The sequence below is a fragment of the Oreochromis niloticus genome, linkage group LG9 (genome assembly GCF_001858045.2).
Source record: "Oreochromis niloticus isolate F11D_XX linkage group LG9, O_niloticus_UMD_NMBU, whole genome shotgun sequence".
NCBI lineage: Eukaryota > Metazoa > Chordata > Actinopteri > Cichliformes > Cichlidae > Oreochromis > Oreochromis niloticus.
The window spans coordinates 27,142,950-27,167,490 of NC_031974.2; the positions used below are offsets into that span (position 1 = coordinate 27,142,950).

Here is a 24,541-nt window from a genome sequence, read left to right on the forward strand (position 1 = left end):
AATGCCCTTTTTTGCTTTGTCTGGTCCTTGGTTTTTTTTCCCCTGCCCAGTTGAGTACAGAGGCCAGCTCCTTTGTAATGGCATAAACCATTACACGGCGGACTCGCACCTCCAGTGTGGTCCAGCAGCAGCAATCAACGCAAAGCGTCTCACCTATAGACACATTTTATGAGATGGAATTAGCGTGTCTCATGTCTTAAATCTGTATGCAAGTGTTTGTGTGTTTACTTCATGTAATTGATGATAGAAACATGTCATTTAGTTTTCCCTAAAGCCTGATTTTCAAGTCATACAAAGAATAAACCAAAGTATTGGCAGTACAATGTATTTCTATTCCCTTTTGTTGGATATTCATTTGTTAGTTCTTGTAACTGCTAAAAGTGTTTACTAGTTTTTGCCTGTCACATATATTTGTTATACCATGTAAACTGTGAAATTCCAAGATTTTCAAACTTGCCTTGTAATAGTGGCCTCACAGAGTACCTTCGTTCGTTCGTTCGTTCGTTCGTTCGTTCCTTCCTTTGTTCATTTGTTCGTTCTTTCCTTCCTTCACCTTCTGATCTCAGAAGGTGAAGGAAGTAAGGCAGGATATCATGGCACTATGAGTTTCTGTATTTGGACTCTTAGGATTCTGTTTTGTTTTCAATATTCCAAGATTTAGTATTTATTCCTGTTTCTGGTTCCCTGTTCAGTGTTCCCCTTCTGTGTCCCATAGTCAGTCTTATTCCCATGTCTGTTTCTCCCCCAAATGTCCCAGTGTCAAGCCTGTATGTTTTAGCCTTTGTCTCCTTGGTTATTGAACTTCCTGTTTTATTTTGACAGTTTCTTGTCCTGTATTCAGTGTGTTCAGTGTTATAGCAAATAAAGTTGGCTGTTTCAGTTCACTTGCTTTGTTCCCAAGTCCTGCTGTTGGGTCCTACCTCTGCCTGCCACATATGACACAGGGATATCAAAGTCATGTTACATAATGGACCGTATACAGCCCAATTTGACCCTATAGGTAAAATTTCATAATCTCTGTCTTCTTTCACTTTCCAGGGCAATTCTGCTCCTGGGGCCTTATGTTTAATACCCTTGATCTAAGGTAATACTGTTTAAGCATTGCATTTAAATTCTTTTAAATGCATCTTGACCTCTGCTGTGAACAAAAACAATTATATAATTACCTTATCTCCACATTAGGAATGTTTATCTTACTGTTCAGACCAATGTCGGTGTAATAATTTAGTTTAAAGTTTGTTTTGTTCCACATATGGTACCTTTTCAGCCATCAATAAAATCTCAGAGTAATTTATTCAGTATTTCATATGGATATATAAATAAAGAAACCCAGAATCCTTTAAAATGAACTAACCCAGTGGAGGAGAAAGTGGTGATGAGCAGTGATAAAATAATCTCTTTCTTTCCTTCACTCTGCAACAAACACTTAAGAAACAATAAGAAACCTTTTGTAATGAAAGGTTTCACTGCCTAATCAGCACATTCTCATGCAAATCAGATAATGCTGTTTAGGCTGCGTCAACACTAGCCCGCATGGATTTGAAAACGGAGTTTTCGTCTGAAGATGCTAGGCGTCCACACTAGCGTTTTCAGTCATGTTCACAGAGTTGCAGGTCCAGAGAAAAACATTCATATTTCAAATCTGGGTGGATGATATTATGAGTGTCCTTTGATTGAAACCAGGCATCAGAAGGTTGAGGACTTGGAGGCAGAGGGACCTCACATGTATGCTGATATGTCTAAAAAACAATGAAAGGGAGAACTTGATCATCCAAAGCAGAAAAGTCTTAATTGAATGAGTCTGTCTTTGTGAAGGAGGGCCATCCAGTCCTTTTTCGTTTTGTACACTTTGTTTCGTACAACCTGCAGTCCAATAACCAGCTCGTTTTGAATCACTGGAACCTTGAGAAGTGAAGAATGCAGATTACATTTTAATGTAAGAAGGTATATGTATGAGGTGATGACACATAAAACCCTTTCATATAACAGAACAATAAGGAATTACAGAGAGATCAGAGTTTTACTGGTTTTATGAAAAACCGCATGATGATGAGCAGCACTACTAGTGGAAACTGCGATGGCAGGGAATCAAACCCGGGTCAACTGCTTAAAAGGCAGATACGCTCGCCACTATACCACCGTCGCTATGCATTTGTCAGACGCATCAGTCATCGGCTTGCGGCGGCAGTACTCAGACAGGATCCTGGACGACTGCACAGGAGCACGTCTGGGGTGGCTAAAAGACTGACCGAAGGACGCCATGTTTACTGAAGGTGTGCCTAATTTTGCCAGGACATAGCTGGGTCCATTGCTACTGCGTGCTCTATTTTCTGGAGCAAAGGTCGGGCTATTTCTCCTGGCACCCTCTCAGGTGATCTCCATACCGCGGCTTCTTCTCAAGTCGACGTGTGGACTGCCGCAAAAAAGCTGACCGTTGTCGACAGGATTCAAACCTGTGCGGGGAGACTCAAGAGGATCCCACGGATTTCTAGTCCATCGCCTTGACCGCTCGGCCACAACAACCACATTTGCCCATTAAATACATACTTGAAAGACATGTGTCTTCCAAGTCCTACGTCATACGTCTTTCAAGTCGGATCTGCTCAACAACGGCCACGCTGGATTGTAAATGCGGTAGCTGCATGGCTTTGGTGCGAAAGCTTGTGGTTTTGCAGTTCCATCAGATCGGTGCAGCACAGCTGCGGTTGCAGCTAGCTGGCTGACATTAGCTTGCTTGCTTGCTTGCATGAACAGTTACACACACAGCTGATGATTTTGCCACCTGCAAAGAGCTGATCAGTACATGGTTAGTAGAATGTTATCTTCATTCCAAACATTCAGCAAAACGTTTAAAGTGGGACTGGGTGTCTTTATGAAGAAGTAGCGTGTCAAATCCCAGTTTCATGTAAGAGGCGATGAGACCTCAAAGCCTGTGTGAGCAGTGCTTTTCCACAGCAAACGGCAGCAGCGAGGCCGATGAAGAATGCACCTGGCTTGACATTGTAAGCCTTTGCAGAAAGAGCGGAGAACAGTTTTAGTGTAAAACTGTACGCAGACCTGCTTGAACAGCACTACTAGTGACAACTGCGATGGCCGGGAAACGAACCCGGGTCAACTGCTTGGAAGGCAGCTATGCTCGCCACTATACCACCATCGCTATGAAAGCTGGCAGCATTACTGATTCATTGTCCTGTTTATACAGCCTTTCAGGACAATTAACAAGGTGGGCATTTTGATTACACGCTTGTCAGCTTCTAAACTGCTCAAAAGGTAGATCCCTAAAAAGACTAGTGGTTTCATGCAACTGCACATTTAATCTCATCAGCAAAGCTTCTTTGCTATTCAAGTGTGGCCTCTCACGCATTTAACGCCTTGCGTGATTGTTAGCACCTTGAGAGGCGCAATGGTCACGCGACTTCTTCAGGTCACACCAGACAAGGTGTGAATCTGGGACGATGACTTCCTTGGCTCCTCTTTCAAGTTATTTGGACACTGGCAAAAAGGTTTTAAGCTTCATTAAAAAATGAGAGCAAGTGTCTGTGTCCCGAATCCAAAGTGGGAGCTGATTCCACAGAGAGGGACCTGAAAAGTGATGGCTCTGCCTTCCATTCTACTTTTAAATCCCGTCGGAAGCCAGCAGTCTGAGAGCAAAGCACTCTGTTGGGATGATATGGCACTGTGAGATCTTGTAGACAAAATTGGTCGTGATTATTCAAGACCCTGTGTGTGAGGGCAAGTATTTGGATTTTTATTTGGGATTTAATAGGGAGCCAATGAAGAGAGAAGTCCATATGGGGGAAATATACTCTCTCCTTCTAGTCCCTGACTGTACTCTGGATGCAGCGTTTTGGAACAAGCGTAATTCTTTTCAGGAAGCTTTTAGGACACCCTGAAAATAATGAATTTGAATAGTGGAGGCTAGAAGTAGTGAATGCATCCTTCCTCTCTATCATTAGATGGAGAGAGTGTACAAAGGCCGGCATAGTGGGTCTGAGGCCACTCTTGCTTGCGCTTTTGTGTGTCCGTCAGCCAGCTGTGGAGAAGAGCAAAGTTATTACATACAAAGAGCTGAAGTGAAAAGCAGTGTTTCAAACAATGAAATGTGTCCACTCTTTGTGCTTTTCATGCAGTAATGTTTGATGTTTGAAGCTATTTCTGCTGTTGTCCCATTCCCAGTGAAATCCGCTGTCCGTCCAATCCCGATCCCAATCCTTTTGCAATGCATTCAGCATTTGTCAGACGCATCAGTCATCGGCTTGCGGCGGCGGTACTCAGACAGGATCCTGGACGACTGCACAGGAGCACGTCTGGGGTGGCTAAAAGACTGACTGAAGGACGCCATGTTTACTGAAGGTGTGCCTAATTTTGCCAGGACATAGCTGGGTCCATTGCTACTGCGTGCTCTATTTTCTGGAGCAAAGGTCGGGCTATTTCTCCTGGCACTCTCTCAGGTGATCTCCATACCGCGGCTTCTTCTCAAGTCGACGTGTGGACTGCCGCAAAAAAGCTGACCGTTGTCGACAGGATTCGAACCTGTGCGGGGAGACCCCAATGGATTTCTAGTCCATCGCCTTGACCGCTCGGCCACAACAACCACATTCGCCCATCAACTACATACTTGAAAGACATGCGTCTTCCAAGTCCTACGTCATACGTCTTTCAAGTCGGATCTGCTCAACAACGGCCACGCTGGATTGTAAATGCGGTAGCTGCATGGCTTTGGTGCGAAAGCTTGTGGTTTTGCAGTTCCGTCAGATCGGTGCAGCACAGCTGCGGTTGCAGCTAGCTGGCTGACATTAGCTTGCTTGCTTGCTTGCATGAACAGTTACACACACAGCTGATGATTTTGCCACCTGCAAAGAGCTGATCAGTACATGGTTAGTAGAATGTTATCTTCATTCCAAACATTCAGCAAAACGTTTAAAGTGGGACTGGGTGTCTTTATGAAGAAGTAGCGTGTCAAATCCCAGTTTCATGTAAGAGGCGATGAGACCTCAAAGCCTGTGTGAGCAGTGCTTTTCCACAGCAAACGGCAGCAGCGAGGCCGATGAAGAATGCACCTGGCTTGACATTGTAAGCCTTTGCAGAAAGAGCGGAGAACAGTTTTAGTGTAAAACTGTACGCAGACCTGCTTGAACAGCACTACTAGTGGCAACTGCGATGGCCGGGAATCGAACCCGGGTCAACTGCTTGGAAGGCAGCTATGCTCGCCACTATACCACCATCGCTATGAAAGCTGGCAGCATTACTGATTCATTGTCCTGTTTATACAGCCTTTCAGGACAATTAACAAGGTGGGCATTTTGATTACACGCTTGTCAGCTTCTAAACTGCTCAAAAGGTAGATCCCTAAAAAGACTAGTGGTTTCATGCAACTGCACATTTAATCTCATCAGCAAAGCTTCTTTGCTATTCAAGTGTGGCCTCTCACGCATTTAACGCCTTGCGTGATTGTTAGCACCTTGAGAGTCGCAATGGTCACGCGACTTCTTCAGGTCACACCAGACAAGGTGTGAATCTGGGACGATGACTTCTTTGGCTCCTCTTTCAAGTTATTTGGACACTGGCAAAAAGGTTTTAAGCTTAATTAAAAAATGAGAGCAAGTGTCTGTGTCCCGAATCCAAAGTGGGAGCCGATTCCACAGAGAGGGACCTGAAAAGTGATGGCTCTGCCTTCCATTCTACTTTTAAATCCCGTCGGAAGCCAGCAGTCTGAGAGCAAAGCACTCTGTTGGGATGATATGGCACTGTGAGATCTTGTAGACAAAATTGGTCGTGATCATTCAAGACCTTGTGTGTGAGGGCAAGTATTTGGATTTTTATTTGGGATTTAATAGGGAGCCAATGAAGAGAGAAGTCCATATGGGGAAATATACTCTCTCCTTCTAGTCCCTGACTGTACTCTGGATGCAGCGTTTTGGAACAAGCGTAATTCTTTTCAGGAAGCTTTTAGGACACCCTGAAAATAATGAATTTGAATAGTGGAGGCTAGAAGTAGTGAATGCATCCTTCCTCTCTATCATTAGATGGAGAGAGTGTACAAAGGCCGGCATAGTGGGTCTGAGGCCACTCTTGCTTGCGCTTTTGTGTGTCCGTCAGCCAGCTGTGGAGAAGAGCAAAGTTATTACATACAAAGAGCTGAAGTGAAAAGCAGTGTTTCAAACAATGAAATGTGTCCACTCTTTGTGCTTTTCATGCAGTAATGTTTGATGTTTGAAGCTATTTCTGCTGTTGTCCCATTCCCAGTGAAATCCGCTGTCCGTCCAATCCCGATCCCAATCCTTTTGCAATGCATTCAGCATTTGTCAGACGCATCAGTCATCGGCTTGCGGCGGCGGTACTCAGACAGGATCCTGGACGACTGCACAGGAGCACGTCTGGGGTGGCTAAAAGACTGACTGAAGGACGCCATGTTTACTGAAGGTGTGCCTAATTTTGCCAGGACATAGCTGGGTCCATTGCTACTGCGTGCTCTATTTTCTGGAGCAAAGGTCGGGCTATTTCTCCTGGCACTCTCTCAGGTGATCTCCATACCGCGGCTTCTTCTCAAGTCGACGTGTGGACTGCCGCAAAAAAGCTGACCGTTGTCGACAGGATTCGAACCTGTGCGGGGAGACCCCAATGGATTTCTAGTCCATCGCCTTGACCGCTCGGCCACAACAACCACATTCGCCCATCAACTACATACTTGAAAGACATGCGTCTTCCAAGTCCTACGTCATACGTCTTTCAAGTCGGATCTGCTCAACAACGGCCACGCTGGATTGTAAATGTGGTAGCTGCATGGCTTTGGTGCGAAAGCTTGTGGTTTTGCAGTTCTGTCAGATCGGTGCAGCACATCTGCGGTTGCAGCTAGCTGGCTGACATTAGCTTGCTTGCTTGCTTGCATGAACAGTTACACACACAGCTGATGATTTTGCCACCTGCAAAGAGTTGATCAGTACATGGTTAGTAGAATGTTATCTTCATTCCAAACATTCAGCAAAACGTTTAAAGTGGGACTGGGTGTCTTTATGAAGAAGTAGCGTGTCAAATCCCAGTTTCATGTAAGAGGCGATGAGACCTCAAAGCCTGTGTGAGCAGTGCTTTCCACAGCAAACGGCAGCAGCGAGGCCGATGAAGAATGCACCTGGCTTGACATTGTAAGCCTTTGCAGAAAGAGCGGAGAACAGTTTTAGTGTAAAACTGTACGCAGACCTGCTTGAACAGGACTACTAGTGGCAACTGCGATGGCCGGGAATCGAACCCGGGTCAACTGCTTGGAAGGCAGCTATGGTCGCCACTATACCACCATCGCTATGAAAGCTGACAGCATTACTGATTCATTGTCCTGTTTATACAGCCTTTCAGGACAATTAACAAGGTGGGCATTTTGATTACACGCTTGTCAGCTTCTAAACTGCTCAAAAGGTAGATCCCTAAAAAGACTAGTGGTTTCATGCAACTGCACATTTAATCTCATCAGCAAAGCTTCTTTGCTATTCAAGTGTGGCCTCTCACGCATTTAACGCCTTGCGTGATTGTTAGCACCTTGAGAGTCGCAATGGTCACGCGACTTCTTCAGGTCACACCAGACAAGGTGTGAATCTGGGACGATGACTTCCTTGGCTCCTCTTTCAAGTTATTTGGACACTGGCAAAAAGGTTTTAAGCTTAATTAAAAAATGAGAGCAAGTGTCTGTGTCCCGAATCCAAAGTGGGAGCTGATTCCACAGAGAGGGACCTGAAAAGTGATGGCTCTGCCTTCCATTCTACTTTTAAATCCCGTCGGAAGCCAGCAGTCTGAGAGCAAAGCACTCTGTTGGGATGATATGGCACTGTGAGATCTTGTAGACAAAATTGGTCGTGATCATTCAAGACCTTGTGTGTGAGGGCAAGTATTTGGATTTTTATTTGGGATTTAATAGGGAGCCAATGAAGAGAGAAGTCCATATGGGGGAAATATACTCTCTCCTTCTAGTCCCTGACTGTACTCTGGATGCAGCGTTTTGGAACAAGCGTAATTCTTTTCAGGAAGCTTTTAGGACACCCTGAAAATAATGAATTTGAATAGTGGAGGCTAGAAGTAGTGAATGCATCCTTCCTCTCTATCATTAGATGGAGAGAGTGTACAAAGGCCGGCATCGTGGGTCTGTGGCCACTCTTGCTTGCGCTTTTGTGTGTCCGTCAGCCAGCTGTGGAGAAGAGCAAAGTTATTACATACAAAGAGCTGAAGTGAAAAGCAGTGTTTCAAACAATGAAATGTGTCCACTCTTTGTGCTTTTCATGCAGTAATGTTTGATGTTTGAAGCTATTTCTGCTGTTGTCCCATTCCCAGTGAAATCCGCTGTCCGTCCAATCCCGATCCCAGTCCTCTTGCAATGCAATCAGCATTTGTCAGACGCATCAGTCATCGGCTTGCGGCGGCGGTACTCAGACAGGATCCTGGAGGACTGCACAGGAGCACGTCTGGGGTGGCTAAAAGACTGACTGAAGGACGCCATGTTTACTGAAGGTGTGCCTAATTTGCCAGGACATAGCTGGGTCCATTGCTACTGCGTCCTGTATTTTCTGGAGCAAAGGTCGGGCTATTTCTCCTGGCACCCTCTCAGGTGATCTCCATACCGCGGCTTCTTCTCAAGTCGACGTGTGGACTGCCGCAAAAAGCTGATAGTTGTCGACAGGATTCGAACCTGTGCGGGGAGACCCCAATGGATTTCTAGTCCATCGCCTTGACCGCTCGGCCACAACAACCACATTTGCCCATTAACTACATACTTGAAAGACATGCGTCTTCCAAGTCCTACGTCATACGTCTTTCAAGTCGGATCTGCTCAACAACGGCCACGCTGGATTGTAAATGCGGTAGCTGCATGGCTTTGGTGCGAAAGCTTGTGGTTTTGCAGTTCCGTCAGATCGGTGCAGCACAGCTGCGGTTGCAGCTAGCTGGCTGACATTAGCTTGCTTGCTTGCTTGCATGAACAGTTACACACACAGCTGATGATTTTGCCACCTGCAAAGAGCTGATCAGTACATGGTTAGTAGAATGTTATCTTCATTCCAAACATTCAGCAAAACGTTTAAAGTGGGACTGGGTGTCTTTATGAAGAAGTAGCGTGTCAAATCCCAGTTTCATGTAAGAGGCGATGAGACCTCAAAGCCTGTGTGAGCAGTGCTTTTCCACAGCAAACGGCAGCAGCGAGGCCGATGAAGAATGCACCTGGTTGACATTGTAAGCCTTTGCAGAAAGAGCGGAGAACAGTTTAGTGTAAAACTGTACGCAGACCTGCTTGAACAGCACTACTAGTGGCAACTGCGATGGCCGGGAATCGAACCCGGGTCAACTGCTTGGAAGGCAGCTATGCTCGCCACTATACCACCATCGCTATGAAAGCTGGCAACATTACTGATTCATTGTCCTGTTTATACAGCCTTTCAGGACAATTAACAAGGTGGGCATTTTGATTACACGCTTGTCAGCTTCTAAACTGCTCAAAAGGTAGATCCCTAAAAAGACTAGTGGTTTCATGCAACTGCACATTTAATCTCATCAGCAAAGCTTCTTTGCTATTCAAGTGTGGCCTCTCACGCATTTAACGCCTTGCGTGATTGTTAGCACCTTGAGAGTCGCAATGGTCACGCGACTTCTTCAGGTCACACCAGACAAGGTGTGAATCTGGGACGATGACTTCCTTGGCTCCTCTTTCAAGTTATTTGGACACTGGCAAAAAGGTTTTAAGCTTAATTAAAAAATGAGAGCAAGTGTCTGTGTCCCGAATCCAAAGTGGGAGCTGATTCCACAGAGAGGGACCTGAAAAGTGATGGCTCTGCCTTCCATTCTACTTTTAAATCCCGTCGGAAGCCAGCAGTCTGAGAGCAAAGCACTCTGTTGGGATGATATGGCACTGTGAGATCTTGTAGACAAAATTGGTCGTGATATTCAAGACTTGTGTGTGAGGGCAAGTATTTGGATTTTTATTTGGGATTTAATAGGGAGCCAATGAAGAGAGAAGTCCATATGGGGGAAATATACTCTCTCCTTCTAGTCCCTGACTGTACTCTGGATGCAGCGTTTTGGAACAAGCGTAATTCTTTTCAGGAAGCTTTTAGGACACCCTGAAAATAATGAATTTGAATAGTGGAGGCTAGAAGTAGTGAATGCATCCTTCCTCTCTATCATTAGATGGAGAGAGTGTACAAAGGCCGGCATAGTGGGTCTGTGGCCACTCTTGCTTGCGCTTTTGTGTGTCCGTCAGCCAGCTGTGGAGAAGAGCAAAGTTATTACATACAAAGAGCTGAAGTGAAAAGCAGTGTTTCAAACAATGAAATGTGTCCACTCTTTGTGCTTTCATGCAGTAATGTTTGATGTTTGAAGCTATTTCTGCTGTTGTCCCATTCCCAGTGAAATCCGCTGTCCGTCCAATCCCGATCCCAGTCCTCTTGCAATGCAATCAGCATTTGTCAGACGCATCAGTCATCGGCTTGCGGCGGCGGTACTCAGACAGGATCCTGGAGGACTGCACAGGAGCACGTCTGGGGTGGCTAAAAGACTGACTGAAGGACGCCATGTTTACTGAAGGTGTGCCTAATTTTGCCAGGACATAGCTGGGTCCATTGCTACTGCGTGCTCTATTTTCTGGAGCAAAGGTCGGGCTATTTCTCCTGGCACCCTCTCAGGTGATCTCCATACCGCGGCTTCTTCTCAAGTCGACGTGTGGACTGCCGCAAAAAAGCTGACCGTTGTCGACAGGATTCGAACCTGTGCGGGGAGACCCCAATGGATTTCTAGTCCATCGCCTTGACCGCTCGGCCACAACAACCACATTTGCCCATTAACTACATACTTGAAAGACATGCGTCTTCCAAGTCCTACGTCATACGTCTTTCAAGTCGGATCTGCTCAACAACGGCCACGCTGGATTGTAAATGCGGTAGCTGCATGGCTTTGGTGCGAAAGCTTGTGGTTTTGCAGTTCCGTCAGATCGGTGCAGCACAGCTGCGGTTGCAGCTAGCTGGCTGACATTAGCTTGCTTGCTTGCTTGCATGAACAGTTACACACACAGCTGATGATTTGCCACCTGCAAAGAGCTGATCAGTACATGGTTAGTAGAATGTTATCTTCATTCCAAACATTCAGCAAAACGTTTAAAGTGGGACTGGGTGTCTTTATGAAGAAGTAGCGTGTCAAATCCCAGTTTCATGTAAGAGGCGATGAGACCTCAAAGCCTGTGTGAGCAGTGCTTTTCCACAGCAAACGGCAGCAGCGAGGCCGATGAAGAATGCACCTGGCTTGACATTGTAAGCCTTTGCAGAAAGAGCGGAGAACAGTTTTAGTGTAAAACTGTACGCAGACCTGCTTGAACAGCACTACTAGTGGCAACTGCGATGGCCGGGAATCGAACCCGGGTCAACTGCTTGGAAGGCAGCTATGCTCGCCACTATACCACCATCGCTATGAAAGCTGGCAACATTACTGATTCATTGTCCTGTTTATACAGCCTTTCAGGACAATTAACAAGGTGGGCATTTGATTACACGCTTGTCAGCTTCTAAACTGCTCAAAAGGTAGATCCCTAAAAAGACTAGTGGTTTCATGCAACTGCACATTTAATCTCATCAGCAAAGCTTCTTTGCTATTCAAGTGTGGCCTCTCACGCATTTAACGCCTTGCGTGATTGTTAGCACCTTGAGAGTCGCAATGGTCACGCGACTTCTTCAGGTCACACCAGACAAGGTGTGAATCTGGGACGATGACTTCTTGGCTCCTCTTTCAAGTTATTTGGACACTGGCAAAAGGTTTTAAGCTTAATTAAAAAATGAGAGCAAGTGTCTGTGTCCCGAATCCAAAGTGGGAGCTGATTCCACAGAGAGGGACCTGAAAGTGATGGCTCTGCCTTCCATTCTACTTTTAAATCCCGTCGGAAGCCAGCAGTCTGAGAGCAAAGCACTCTGTTGGGATGATATGGCACTGTGAGATCTTGTAGACAAAATTGGTCGTGATCATTCAAGACCTGTGTGTGAGGGCAAGTATTTGGATTTTATTTGGGATTTAATAGGGAGCCAATGAAGAGAGAAGTCCATATGGGGAAATATACTCTCTCCTTCTAGTCCCTGACTGTACTCTGGATGCAGCGTTTTGGAACAAGCGTAATTCTTTTCAGGAAGCTTTTAGGACACCCTGAAAATAATGAATTTGAATAGTGGAGGCTAGAAGTAGTGAATGCATCCTTCCTCTCTATCATTAGATGGAGAGAGTGTACAAAGGCCGGCATAGTGGGTCTGTGGCCACTCTTGCTTGCGCTTTTGTGTGTCCGTCAGCCAGCTGTGGAGAAGAGCAAAGTTATTACATACAAAGAGCTGAAGTGAAAAGCAGTGTTTCAAACAATGAAATGTGTCCACTCTTTGTGCTTTTCATGCAGTAATGTTTGATGTTGAAGCTATTTCTGCTGTTGTCCCATTCCCAGTGAAATCCGCTGTCCGTCCAATCCCGATCCCATCCTTTGCAATGCAATCAGCATTTGTCAGACGCATCAGTCATCGGCTTGCGGCGGCGGTACTCAGACAGGATCCTGGAGGACTGCACAGGAGCACGTCTGGGGTGGCTAAAAGACTGACTGAAGGACGCCATGTTTACTGAAGGTGTGCCTAATTTGCCAGGACATAGCTGGGTCCATTGCTACTGCGTCCTATTTTCTGGAGCAAAGGTCGGCTATTTCTCCTGGCACCCTCTCAGGTGATCTCCATACCGCGGCTTCTTCTCAAGTCGACGTGTGGACTGCCGCAAAAAGCTGACCGTTGTCGACAGGATTCGAACCTGTGCGGGGAGACCCCAATGGATTTCTAGTCCATCGCCTTGACCGCTCGGCCACAACAACCACATTGCCCATTAATACATACTTGAAAGACATGCGTCTTCCAAGTCCTACGTCATACGTCTTTCAAGTCGGATCTGCTCAACAACGGCCACGCTGGATTGTAAATGCGGTAGCTGCATGGCTTTGGTGCGAAAGCTTGTGGTTTTGCAGTTCCGTCAGATCGGTGCAGCACAGCTGCGGTTGCAGCTAGCTGGCTGACATTAGCTTGCTTGCTTGCTTGCATGAACAGTTACACACACAGCTGATGATTTTGCCACCTGCAAAGAGCTGATCAGTACATGGTTAGTAGAATGTTATCTTCATTCCAAACATTCAGCAAAACGTTTAAAGTGGGACTGGGTGTCTTTATGAAGAAGTAGCGTGTCAAATCCCAGTTTCATGTAAGAGGCGATGAGACCTCAAAGCCTGTGTGAGCAGTGCTTTTCCACAGCAAACGGCAGCAGCGAGGCCGATGAAGAATGCACCTGGCTTGACATTGTAAGCCTTTGCAGAAAGAGCGGAGAACAGTTTTAGTGTAAAACTGTACGCAGACCTGCTTGAACAGCACTACTAGTGGCAACTGCGATGGCCGGGAATCGAACCCGGTCAACTGCTTGGAAGGCAGCTATGCTCGCCACTATACCACCATCGCTATGAAAGCTGGCAACATTACTGATTCATTGTCCTGTTTATACAGCCTTTCAGGACAATTAACAAGGTGGGCATTTTGATTACACGCTTGTCAGCTTCTAAACTGCTCAAAAGGTAGATCCCTAAAAAGACTAGTGGTTTCATGCAACTGCACATTTAATCTCATCAGCAAAGCTTCTTTGCTATTCAAGTGTGGCCTCTCACGCATTTAACGCCTTGCGTGATTGTTAGCACCTTGAGAGTCGCAATGGTCACGCGACTTCTTCAGGTCACACCAGACAAGGTGTGAATCTGGGACGATGACTTCTTGGCTCCTCTTTCAAGTTATTTGGACACTGGCAAAAAGGTTTTAAGCTTAATTAAAAAATGAGAGCAAGTGTCTGTGTCCCGAATCCAAAGTGGGAGCTGATTCCACAGAGAGGGACCTGAAAAGTGATGGCTCTGCCTTCCATTCTACTTTTAAATCCCGTCGGAAGCCAGCAGTCTGAGAGCAAAGCACTCTGTTGGGATGATATGGCACTGTGAGATCTTGTAGACAAAATTGGTCGTGATCATTCAAGACCTGTGTGTGAGGGCAAGTATTTGGATTTTTATTTGGGATTTAATAGGGAGCCAATGAAGAGAGAAGTCCATATGGGGAAATATACTCTCTCCTTCTAGTCCCTGACTGTACTCTGGATGCAGCGTTTTGGAACAAGCGTAATTCTTTTCAGGAAGCTTTTAGGACACCCTGAAAATAATGAATTTGAATAGTGGAGGCTAGAAGTAGTGAATGCATCCTTCCTCTCTATCATTAGATGGAGAGAGTGTACAAAGGCCGGCATAGTGGGTCTGTGGCCACTCTTGCTTGCGCTTTTGTGTGTCCGTCAGCCAGCTGTGGAGAAGAGCAAAGTTATTACATACAAAGAGCTGAAGTGAAAAGCAGTGTTTCAAACAATGAAATGTGTCCACTCTTTGTGCTTTTCATGCAGTAATGTTTGATGTTTGAAGCTATTTCTGCTGTTGTCCCATTCCCAGTGAAATCCGCTGTCCGTCCAATCCCGATCCCAGTCCTCTTGCAATGCAATCAGCATTTGTCAGACGCATCAGTCATCGGCTTGCGGCGGCGGTACTCAGACAGGATCCTGGAGACTGCACAGGAGCACGTCTGGGGTGGCTAAAAGACTGACTGAAGGACGCCATGTTTACTGAAGGTGTGCCTAATTTTGCCAGGACATAGCTGGGTCCATTGCTACTGCGTGCTCTATTTTCTGGAGCAAAGGTCGGGCTATTTCTCCTGGCACCCTCTCAGGTGATCTCCATACCGCGGCTTCTTCTCAAGTCGACGTGTGGACTGCCGCAAAAAGCTGACCGTTGTCGACAGGATTCGAACCTGTGCGGGGAGACCCCAATGGATTTCTAGTCCATCGCCTTGACCGCTCGGCCACAACAACCACATTTGCCCATTAACTACATACTTGAAAGACATGCGTCTTCCAAGTCCTACGTCATACGTCTTTCAAGTCGGATCTGCTCAACAACGGCCACGCTGGATTGTAAATGCGGTAGCTGCATGGCTTTGGTGCGAAAGCTTGTGGTTTTGCAGTTCCGTCAGATCGGTGCAGCACAGCTGCGGTTGCAGCTAGCTGGCTGACATTAGCTTGCTTGCTTGCTTGCATGAACAGTTACACACACAGCTGATGATTTTGCCACCTGCAAAGAGCTGATCAGTACATGGTTAGTAGAATGTTATCTTCATTCCAAACATTCAGCAAAACGTTTAAAGTGGGACTGGGTGTCTTTATGAAGAAGTAGCGTGTCAAATCCCAGTTTCATGTAAGAGGCGATGAGACCTCAAAGCCTGTGTGAGCAGTGCTTTTCCACAGCAAACGGCAGCAGCGAGGCCGATGAAGAATGCACCTGGCTTGACATTGTAAGCCTTTGCAGAAAGAGCGGAGAACAGTTTTAGTGTAAAACTGTACGCAGACCTGCTTGAACAGCACTACTAGTGGCAACTGCGATGGCCGGGAATCGAACCCGGTCAACTGCTTGGAAGGCAGCTATGCTCGCCACTATACCACCATCGCTATGAAAGCTGGCAACATTACTGATTCATTGTCCTGTTTATACAGCCTTTCAGGACAATTAACAAGGTGGGCATTTTGATTACACGCTTGTCAGCTTCTAAACTGCTCAAAAGGTAGATCCCTAAAAAGACTAGTGGTTTCATGCAACTGCACATTTAATCTCATCAGCAAAGCTTCTTTGCTATTCAAGTGTGGCCTCTCACGCATTTAAGCCTTGCGTGATTGTTAGCACCTTGAGAGTCGCAATGGTCACGCGACTTCTTCAGGTCACACCAGACAAGGTGTGAATCTGGGACGATGACTTCCTTGGCTCCTCTTTCAAGTTATTTGGACACTGGCAAAAAGGTTTAAGCTTAATTAAAAAATGAGAGCAAGTGTCTGTGTCCCGAATCCAAAGTGGGAGCTGATTCCACAGAGAGGGACCTGAAAAGTGATGGCTCTGCCTTCCATTCTACTTTTAAATCCCGTCGGAAGCCAGCAGTCTGAGAGCAAAGCACTCTGTTGGGATGATATGGCACTGTGAGATCTTGTAGACAAAATTGGTCGTGATCATTCAAGACTTGTGTGTGAGGGCAAGTATTTGGATTTTTATTTGGGATTTAATAGGGAGCCAATGAAGAGAGAAGTCCATATGGGGGAAATATACTCTCTCCTTCTAGTCCCTGACTGTACTCTGGATGCAGCGTTTTGGAACAAGCGTAATTCTTTTCAGGAAGCTTTTAGGACACCCTGAAAATAATGAATTTGAATAGTGGAGGCTAGAAGTAGTGAATGCATCCTTCCTCTCTATCATTAGATGGAGAGAGTGTACAAAGGCCGGCATAGTGGGTCTGTGGCCACTCTTGCTTGCGCTTTTGTGTGTCCGTCAGCCAGCTGTGGAGAAGAGCAAAGTTATTACATACAAAGAGCTGAAGTGAAAAGCAGTGTTTCAAACAATGAAATGTGTCCACTCTTTGTGCTTTTCATGCAGTAATGTTTGATGTTTGAAGCTATTTCTGCTGTTGTCCCATTCCCAGTGAAATCCGCTGTCCGTCCAATCCCGATCCCAGTCCTCTTGCAATGCAATCAGCATTTGTCAGACGCATCAGTCATCGGCTTGCGGCGGCGGTACTCAGACAGGATCCTGGAGACTGCACAGGAGCACGTCTGGGGTGGCTAAAAGACTGACTGAAGGACGCCATGTTTACTGAAGGTGTGCCTAATTTTGCCAGGACATAGCTGGGTCCATTGCTACTGCGTGCTCTATTTTCTGGAGCAAAGGTCGGGCTATTTCTCCTGGCACCCTCTCAGGTGATCTCCATACCGCGGCTTCTTCTCAAGTCGACGTGTGGACTGCCGCAAAAAGCTGACCGTTGTCGACAGGATTCGAACCTGTGCGGGGAGACCCCAATGGATTTCTAGTCCATCGCCTTGACCGCTCGGCCACAACAACCACATTTGCCCATTAATACATACTTGAAAGACATGCGTCTTCCAAGTCCTACGTCATACGTCTTTCAAGTCGGATCTGCTCAACAACGGCCACGCTGGATTGTAAATGCGGTAGCTGCATGGCTTTGGTGCGAAAGCTTGTGGTTTTGCAGTTCCGTCAGATCGGTGCAGCACAGCTGCGGTTGCAGCTAGCTGGCTGACATTAGCTTGCTTGCTTGCTTGCATGAACAGTTACACACACAGCTGATGATTTTGCCACCTGCAAAGAGCTGATCAGTACATGGTTAGTAGAATGTTATCTTCATTCCAAACATTCAGCAAAACGTTTAAAGTGGGACTGGGTGTCTTTATGAAGAAGTAGCGTGTCAAATCCCAGTTTCATGTAAGAGGCGATGAGACCTCAAAGCCTGTGTGAGCAGTGCTTTTCCACAGCAAACGGCAGCAGCGAGGCCGATGAAGAATGCACCTGGCTTGACATTGTAAGCCTTTGCAGAAAGAGCGGAGAACAGTTTTAGTGTAAAACTGTACGCAGACCTGCTTGAACAGCACTACTAGTGGCAACTGCGATGGCCGGGAATCGAACCCGGGTCAACTGCTTGGAAGGCAGCTATGCTCGCCACTATACCACCATCGCTATGAAAGCTGGCAACATTACTGATTCATTGTCCTGTTTATACAGCCTTTCAGGACAATTAACAAGGTGGGCATTTTGATTACACGCTTGTCAGCTTCTAAACTGCTCAAAAGGTAGATCCCTAAAAAGACTAGTGGTTTCATGCAACTGCACATTTAATCTCATCAGCAAAGCTTCTTTGCTATTCAAGTGTGGCCTCTCACGCATTTAACGCCTTGCGTGATTGTTAGCACCTTGAGAGTCGCAATGGTCACGCGACTTCTTCAGGTCACACCAGACAAGGTGTGAATCTGGGACGATGACTTCTTGGCTCCTCTTTCAAGTTATTTGGACACTGGCAAAAAGGTTTAAGCTTAATTAAAAAATGAGAGCAAGTGTCTGTGTCCCGAATCCAAAGTGGGAGCTGATTCCACAGAGAGGGACCTGAAAAGTGATGGCTCTGCCTTCCATTCTACTTTTAAATCCCGTCGGAAGCCAGCAGTCTGAGAGCAAAGCACTCTGTTGGGATGATATGGCACTGTGAGATCTTGTAGACAAAATTGGTCGTGATCATTCAAGACCTGTGTGTGAGGGCAAGTATTTGGATTTTTATTTGGGATTTAATAGGGAGCCAATGAAGAGAGAAGTCCATATGGGGGAAATATACTCTCTCCTTCTAGTCCCTGACTGTACTCTGGATGCAGCGTTTTGGAACAAGCGTAATTCTTTTCAGGAAGCTTTTAGGACACCCTGAAAATAATGAATTTGAATAGTGGAGGCTAGAAGTAGTGAATGCATCCTTCCTCTCTATCATTAGATGGAGAGAGTGTACAAAGGCCGGCATAGTGGGTCTGTGGCCACTCTTGCTTGCGCTTTTGTGTGTCCGTCAGCCAGCTGTGGAGAAGAGCAAAGTTATTACATACAAAGAGCTGAAGTGAAAAGCAGTGTTTCAAACAATGAAATGTGTCCACTCTTTGTGCTTTTCATGCAGTAATGTTTGATGTTTGAAGCTATTTCTGCTGTTGTCCCATTCCCAGTGAAATCCGCTGTCCGTCCAATCCCGATCCCAGTCCTCTTGCAATGCAATCAGCATTTGTCAGACGCATCAGTCATCGGCTTGCGGCGGCGGTACTCAGACAGGATCCTGGAGGACTGCACAGGAGCACGTCTGGGGTGGCTAAAAGACTGACTGAAGGACGCCATGTTTACTGAAGGTGTGCCTAATTTTGCCAGGACATAGCTGGGTCCATTGCTACTGCGTGCTCTATTTTCTGGAGCAAAGGTCGGGCTATTTCTCCTGGCACCCTCTCAGGTGATCTCCATACCGCGGCTTCTTCTCAAGTCGACGTGTGGACTGCCGCAAAAAGCTGACCGTTGTCGACAGGATTCGAACCTGTGCGGGGAGACCCCAATGGATTTCTAGTCCATCGCCTTGACCGCTCGGCCACAACAACCACATTTGCCCATTAATACATACTTGAAAGACATGCGTCTTCCAAGTCCTACGTCATACGTCTTTCAAGTCGGATCTGCTCAACAACGGCCACGCTGGATTGTAAATGCGGTAGCTGCATGGCTTTGGTGCGAAAGCTTGTGGTTTTGCAGTTCCGTCAGATCGGTGCAGCACAGCTGCGGTTGCAGCTAGCTGGCTGACATTAGCTTGCTTGCTTGCTTGCATGAACAGTTACACACACAGCTGATGATTTTGCCACCTGCAAAGAGCTGATCAGTACATGGTTAGTAGAATGTTATCTTCATTCCAAACATTCAGCAAAACGTTTAAAGTGGGACTGGGTGTCTTTATGAAGAAGTAGCGTGTCAAATCCCAGTTTCATGTAAGAGGCGATGAGACCTCAAAGCCTGTGTGAGCAGTGCTTTTCCACAGCAAACGGCAGCAGCGAGGCCGATGAAGAATGCACCTGGCTTGACATTGTAAGCCTTTGCAGAAAGAGCGGAGAACAGTTTTAGTGTAAAACTGTACGCAGACCTGCTTGAACAGCACTACTAGTGGCAACTGCGATGGCCGGGAATCGAACCCGGGTCAACTGCTTGGAAGGCAGCTATGCTCGCCACTATACCACCATCGCTATGAAAGCTGGCAACATTACTGATTCATTGTCCTGTTTATACAGCCTTTCAGGACAATTAACAAGGTGGGCATTTTGATTACACGCTTGTCAGCTTCTAAACTGCTCAAAAGGTAGATCCCTAAAAAGACTAGTGGTTTCATGCAACTGCACATTTAATCTCATCAGCAAAGCTTCTTTGCTATTCAAGTGTGGCCTCTCACGCATTTAACGCCTTGCGTGATTGTTAGCACCTTGAGAGTCGCAATGGTCACGCGACTTCTTCAGGTCACACCAGACAAGGTGTGAATCTGGGACGATGACTTCCTTGGCTCCTCTTTCAAGTTATTTGGACACTGGCAAAAAGGTTTTAAGCTTAATTAAAAAATGAGAGCAAGTGTCTGTGTCCCGAATCCAAAGTGGGAGCTGATTCCACAGAGAGGGACCTGAAAAGTGATGGCTCTGCCTTCCATTCTACTTTTAAATCCCGTCGGAAGCCAGCAGTCTGAGAGCAAAGCACTCTGTTGGGATGATATGGCACTGTGAGATCTTGTAGACAAAATTGGTCGTGATCATTCAAGACCTGTGTGTGAGGGCAAGTATTTGGATTTTTATTTGGGATTTAATAGGGAGCCAATGAAGAGGAAGTCCATATGGGGGAAATATACTCTCTCCTTCTAGTCCCTGACTGTACTCTGGATGCAGCGTTTTGGAACAAGCGTAATTCTTTTCAGGAAGCTTTTAGGACACCCTGAAAATAATGAATTTGAATAGTGGAGGCTAGAAGTAGTGAATGCATCCTTCCTCTCTATCATTAGATGGAGAGAGTGTACAAAGGCCGGCATAGTGGGTCTGTGGCCACTCTTGCTTGCGCTTTTGTGTGTCCGTCAGCCAGCTGTGGAGAAGAGCAAAGTTATTACATACAAAGAGCTGAAGTGAAAAGCAGTGTTTCAAACAATGAAATGTGTCCACTCTTTGTGCTTTTCATGCAGTAATGTTTGATGTTTGAAGCTATTTCTGCTGTTGTCCCATTCCCAGTGAAATCCGCTGTCCGTCCAATCCCGATCCCAGTCCTCTTGCAATGCAATCAGCATTTGTCAGACGCATCAGTCATCGGCTTGCGGCGGCGGTACTCAGACAGGATCCTGGAGGACTGCACAGGAGCACGTCTGGGGTGGCTAAAAGACTGACTGAAGGACGCCATGTTTACTGAAGGTGTGCCTAATTTTGCCAGGACATAGCTGGGTCCATTGCTACTGCGTGCTCTATTTTCTGGAGCAAAGGTCGGGCTATTTCTCCTGGCACCCTCTCAGGTGATCTCCATACCGCGGCTTCTTCTCAAGTCGACGTGTGGACTGCCGCACAAAAGCTGACCGTTGTCGACAGGATTCGAACCTGTGCGGGGAGACCCCAATGGATTTCTAGTCCATCGCCTTGACCGCTCGGCCACAACAACCACATTTGCCCATTAACTACATACTTGAAAGACATGCGTCTTCCAAGTCCTACGTCATACGTCTTTCAAGTCGGATCTGCTCAACAACGGCCACGCTGGATTGTAAATGCGGTAGCTGCATGGCTTTGGTGCGAAAGCTTGTGGTTTTGCAGTTCCGTCAGATCGGTGCAGCACAGCTGCGGTTGCAGCTAGCTGGCTGACATTAGCTTGCTTGCTTGCTTGCATGAACAGTTACACACACAGCTGATGATTTTGCCACCTGCAAAGAGCTGATCAGTACATGGTTAGTAGAATGTTATCTTCATTCCAAACATTCAGCAAAACGTTTAAAGTGGGACTGGGTGTCTTTATGAAGAAGTAGCGTGTCAAATCCCAGTTTCATGTAAGAGGCGATGAGACCTCAAAGCCTGTGTGAGCAGTGCTTTTCCACAGCAAACGGCAGCAGCGAGGCCGATGAAGAATGCACCTGGCTTGACATTGTAAGCCTTTGCAGAAAGAGCGGAGAACAGTTTTAGTGTAAAACTGTACGCAGACCTGCTTGAACAGCACTACTAGTGGCAACTGCGATGGCCGGGAATCGAACCCGGGTCAACTGCTTGGAAGGCAGCTATGCTCGCCACTATACCACCATCGCTATGAAAGCTGGCAACATTACTGATTCATTGTCCTGTTTATACAGCCTTTCAGGACAATTAACAAGGTGGGCATTTTGATTACACGCTTGTCAGCTTCTAAACTGCTCAAAAGGTAGATCCCTAAAAAGACTAGTGGTTTCATGCAACTGCACATTTAATCTCATCAGCAAAGCTTCTTTGCTATTCAAGTGTGGCCTCTCACGCATTTAACGCCTTGCGTGATTGTTAGCACCTTGAGAGTCGCAATGGTCACGCGACTTCTTCAGGTCACACCAGACAAGGTGTGAATCTGGGACGATGACTTCCTTGGCTCCTCTTTCAAGTTATTTGGACACTGGCAAAAAGGTTTTAAGCTTAATTAAAAAATGAGAGCAAGTGTCTGTGTCCCGAATCCAAAGTGGGAGCTGATTCCACAGAGAGGGACCTGAAAAGTGATGGCTCTGCCTTCCATTCTACTTTTAAATCCCGTCGGAAGCCAGCAGTCTGAGAGCAAAGCACTCTGTTGGGATGATATGGCACTGTGAGATCTTGTAGACAAAATTGGTCGTGATCATTCAAGACCTGTGTGTGAGGGCAAGTATTTGGATTTTTATTTGGGATTTAATAGGGAGCCAATGAAGAGAGAAGTCCATATGGGGGAAATATACTCTCTCCTTCTAGTCCCTGACTGTACTCTGGATGCAGCGTTTTGGAACAAGCGTAATTCTTTTCAGGAAGCTTTTAGGACACCCTGAAAATAATGAATTTGAATAGTGGAGGCTAGAAGTAGTGAATGCATCCTTCCTCTCTATCATTAGATGGAGAGAGTGTACAAAGGCCGGCATAGTGGGTCTGTGGCCACTCTTGCTTGCGCTTTTGTGTGTCCGTCAGCCAGCTGTGGAGAAGAGCAAAGTTATTACATACAAAGAGCTGAAGTGAAAAGCAGTGTTTCAAACAATGAAATGTGTCCACTCTTTGTGCTTTTCATGCAGTAATGTTTGATGTTTGAAGCTATTTCTGCTGTTGTCCCATTCCCAGTGAAATCCGCTGTCCGTCCAATCCCGATCCCAGTCCTCTTGCAATGCAATCAGCATTTGTCAGACGCATCAGTCATCGGCTTGCGGCGGCGGTACTCAGACAGGATCCTGGAGGACTGCACAGGAGCACGTCTGGGGTGGCTAAAAGACTGACTGAAGGACGCCATGTTTACTGAAGGTGTGCCTAATTTTGCCAGGACATAGCTGGGTCCATTGCTACTGCGTGCTCTATTTTCTGGAGCAAAGGTCGGGCTATTTCTCCTGGCACCCTCTCAGGTGATCTCCATACCGCGGCTTCTTCTCAAGTCGACGTGTGGACTGCCGCACAAAAGCTGACCGTTGTCGACAGGATTCGAACCTGTGCGGGGAGACCCCAATGGATTTCTAGTCCATCGCCTTGACCGCTCGGCCACAACAACCACATTTGCCCATTAATACATACTTGAAAGACATGCGTCTTCCAAGTCCTACGTCATACGTCTTTCAAGTCGGATCTGCTCAACAACGGCCACGCTGGATTGTAAATGCGGTAGCTGCATGGCTTTGGTGCGAAAGCTTGTGGTTTTGCAGTTCCGTCAGATCGGTGCAGCACAGCTGCGGTTGCAGCTAGCTGGCTGACATTAGCTTGCTTGCTTGCTTGCATGAACAGTTACACACACAGCTGATGATTTTGCCACCTGCAAAGAGCTGATCAGTACATGGTTAGTAGAATGTTATCTTCATTCCAAACATTCAGCAAAACGTTTAAAGTGGGACTGGGTGTCTTTATGAAGAAGTAGCGTGTCAAATCCCAGTTTCATGTAAGAGGCGATGAGACCTCAAAGCCTGTGTGAGCAGTGCTTTTCCACAGCAAACGGCAGCAGCGAGGCCGATGAAGAATGCACCTGGCTTGACATTGTAAGCCTTTGCAGAAAGAGCGGAGAACAGTTTTAGTGTAAAACTGACGCAGACCTGCTTGAACAGCACTACTAGTGGCAACTGCGATGGCCGGGAATCGAACCCGGGTCAACTGCTTGGAAGGCAGCTATGCTCGCCACTATACCACCATCGCTATGAAAGCTGGCAACATTACTGATTCATTGTCCTGTTTATACAGCCTTTCAGGACAATTAACAAGGTGGGCATTTTGATTACACGCTTGTCAGCTTCTAAACTGCTCAAAAGGTAGATCCCTAAAAAGACTAGTGGTTTCATGCAACTGCACATTTAATCTCATCAGCAAAGCTTCTTTGCTATTCAAGTGTGGCCTCTCACGCATTTAACGCCTTGCGTGATTGTTAGCACCTTGAGAGTCGCAATGGTCACGCGACTTCTTCAGGTCACACCAGACAAGGTGTGAATCTGGGACGATGACTTCCTTGGCTCCTCTTTCAAGTTATTTGGACACTGGCAAAAAGGTTTTAAGCTTAATTAAAAAATGAGAGCAAGTGTCTGTGTCCCGAATCCAAAGTGGGAGCTGATTCCACAGAGAGGGACCTGAAAAGTGATGGCTCTGCCTTCCATTCTACTTTTAAATCCCGTCGGAAGCCAGCAGTCTGAGAGCAAAGCACTCTGTTGGGATGATATGGCACTGTGAGATCTTGTAGACAAAATTGGTCGTGATCATTCAAGACCTGTGTGTGAGGGCAAGTATTTGGATTTTTATTTGGGATTTAATAGGGAGCCAATGAAGAGTGAAGTCCATATGGGGGAAATATACTCTCTCCTTCTAGTCCCTGACTGTACTCTGGATGCAGCGTTTTGGAACAAGCGTAATTCTTTTCAGGAAGCTTTTA

At 46.4% G+C, this 24,541-nt stretch overlaps 21 non-coding genes across 21 annotated transcripts; all 21 read right to left on the reverse strand.

Annotated features, from left to right (window-relative positions):
* Positions 1–3,085: 3,085 nt before the first annotated feature.
* Positions 3,086–3,157, reverse strand: trnag-ucc (transfer RNA glycine (anticodon UCC)). The gene has a single exon. It is a non-coding gene; the product is annotated as a tRNA-Gly (tRNA).
* Positions 3,158–4,512: 1,355 nt separating this feature from the next.
* trnas-aga (transfer RNA serine (anticodon AGA)) lies at positions 4,513–4,594 on the reverse strand. Its single transcript has one exon. It is a non-coding gene; the product is annotated as a tRNA-Ser (tRNA).
* A 562-nt stretch (positions 4,595–5,156) lies between these two features.
* trnag-ucc (transfer RNA glycine (anticodon UCC)) lies at positions 5,157–5,228 on the reverse strand. Its single transcript has one exon. It is a non-coding gene; the product is annotated as a tRNA-Gly (tRNA).
* Positions 5,229–6,582: 1,354 nt separating this feature from the next.
* trnas-aga (transfer RNA serine (anticodon AGA)) lies at positions 6,583–6,664 on the reverse strand. Its single transcript has one exon. It is a non-coding gene; the product is annotated as a tRNA-Ser (tRNA).
* A 561-nt stretch (positions 6,665–7,225) lies between these two features.
* On the reverse strand, positions 7,226–7,297 carry trnag-ucc (transfer RNA glycine (anticodon UCC)). The gene has a single exon. It is a non-coding gene; the product is annotated as a tRNA-Gly (tRNA).
* Positions 7,298–8,650: 1,353 nt separating this feature from the next.
* On the reverse strand, positions 8,651–8,732 carry trnas-aga (transfer RNA serine (anticodon AGA)). Its single transcript has one exon. It is a non-coding gene; the product is annotated as a tRNA-Ser (tRNA).
* Positions 8,733–9,292: 560 nt separating this feature from the next.
* trnag-ucc (transfer RNA glycine (anticodon UCC)) lies at positions 9,293–9,364 on the reverse strand. The gene has a single exon. It is a non-coding gene; the product is annotated as a tRNA-Gly (tRNA).
* A 1,352-nt stretch (positions 9,365–10,716) lies between these two features.
* trnas-aga (transfer RNA serine (anticodon AGA)) lies at positions 10,717–10,798 on the reverse strand. Its single transcript has one exon. It is a non-coding gene; the product is annotated as a tRNA-Ser (tRNA).
* A 561-nt stretch (positions 10,799–11,359) lies between these two features.
* On the reverse strand, positions 11,360–11,431 carry trnag-ucc (transfer RNA glycine (anticodon UCC)). The gene has a single exon. It is a non-coding gene; the product is annotated as a tRNA-Gly (tRNA).
* Positions 11,432–12,771: 1,340 nt separating this feature from the next.
* trnas-aga (transfer RNA serine (anticodon AGA)) lies at positions 12,772–12,853 on the reverse strand. Its single transcript has one exon. It is a non-coding gene; the product is annotated as a tRNA-Ser (tRNA).
* A 560-nt stretch (positions 12,854–13,413) lies between these two features.
* trnag-ucc (transfer RNA glycine (anticodon UCC)) lies at positions 13,414–13,484 on the reverse strand. The gene has a single exon. It is a non-coding gene; the product is annotated as a tRNA-Gly (tRNA).
* A 1,350-nt stretch (positions 13,485–14,834) lies between these two features.
* On the reverse strand, positions 14,835–14,916 carry trnas-aga (transfer RNA serine (anticodon AGA)). Its single transcript has one exon. It is a non-coding gene; the product is annotated as a tRNA-Ser (tRNA).
* Positions 14,917–15,478: 562 nt separating this feature from the next.
* Positions 15,479–15,549, reverse strand: trnag-ucc (transfer RNA glycine (anticodon UCC)). Its single transcript has one exon. It is a non-coding gene; the product is annotated as a tRNA-Gly (tRNA).
* A 1,350-nt stretch (positions 15,550–16,899) lies between these two features.
* On the reverse strand, positions 16,900–16,981 carry trnas-aga (transfer RNA serine (anticodon AGA)). The gene has a single exon. It is a non-coding gene; the product is annotated as a tRNA-Ser (tRNA).
* A 561-nt stretch (positions 16,982–17,542) lies between these two features.
* On the reverse strand, positions 17,543–17,614 carry trnag-ucc (transfer RNA glycine (anticodon UCC)). Its single transcript has one exon. It is a non-coding gene; the product is annotated as a tRNA-Gly (tRNA).
* A 1,351-nt stretch (positions 17,615–18,965) lies between these two features.
* On the reverse strand, positions 18,966–19,047 carry trnas-aga (transfer RNA serine (anticodon AGA)). The gene has a single exon. It is a non-coding gene; the product is annotated as a tRNA-Ser (tRNA).
* Positions 19,048–19,608: 561 nt separating this feature from the next.
* trnag-ucc (transfer RNA glycine (anticodon UCC)) lies at positions 19,609–19,680 on the reverse strand. Its single transcript has one exon. It is a non-coding gene; the product is annotated as a tRNA-Gly (tRNA).
* Positions 19,681–21,033: 1,353 nt separating this feature from the next.
* Positions 21,034–21,115, reverse strand: trnas-aga (transfer RNA serine (anticodon AGA)). The gene has a single exon. It is a non-coding gene; the product is annotated as a tRNA-Ser (tRNA).
* A 562-nt stretch (positions 21,116–21,677) lies between these two features.
* On the reverse strand, positions 21,678–21,749 carry trnag-ucc (transfer RNA glycine (anticodon UCC)). Its single transcript has one exon. It is a non-coding gene; the product is annotated as a tRNA-Gly (tRNA).
* Positions 21,750–23,103: 1,354 nt separating this feature from the next.
* trnas-aga (transfer RNA serine (anticodon AGA)) lies at positions 23,104–23,185 on the reverse strand. The gene has a single exon. It is a non-coding gene; the product is annotated as a tRNA-Ser (tRNA).
* A 560-nt stretch (positions 23,186–23,745) lies between these two features.
* trnag-ucc (transfer RNA glycine (anticodon UCC)) lies at positions 23,746–23,817 on the reverse strand. Its single transcript has one exon. It is a non-coding gene; the product is annotated as a tRNA-Gly (tRNA).
* Positions 23,818–24,541: the final 724 nt, after the last annotated feature.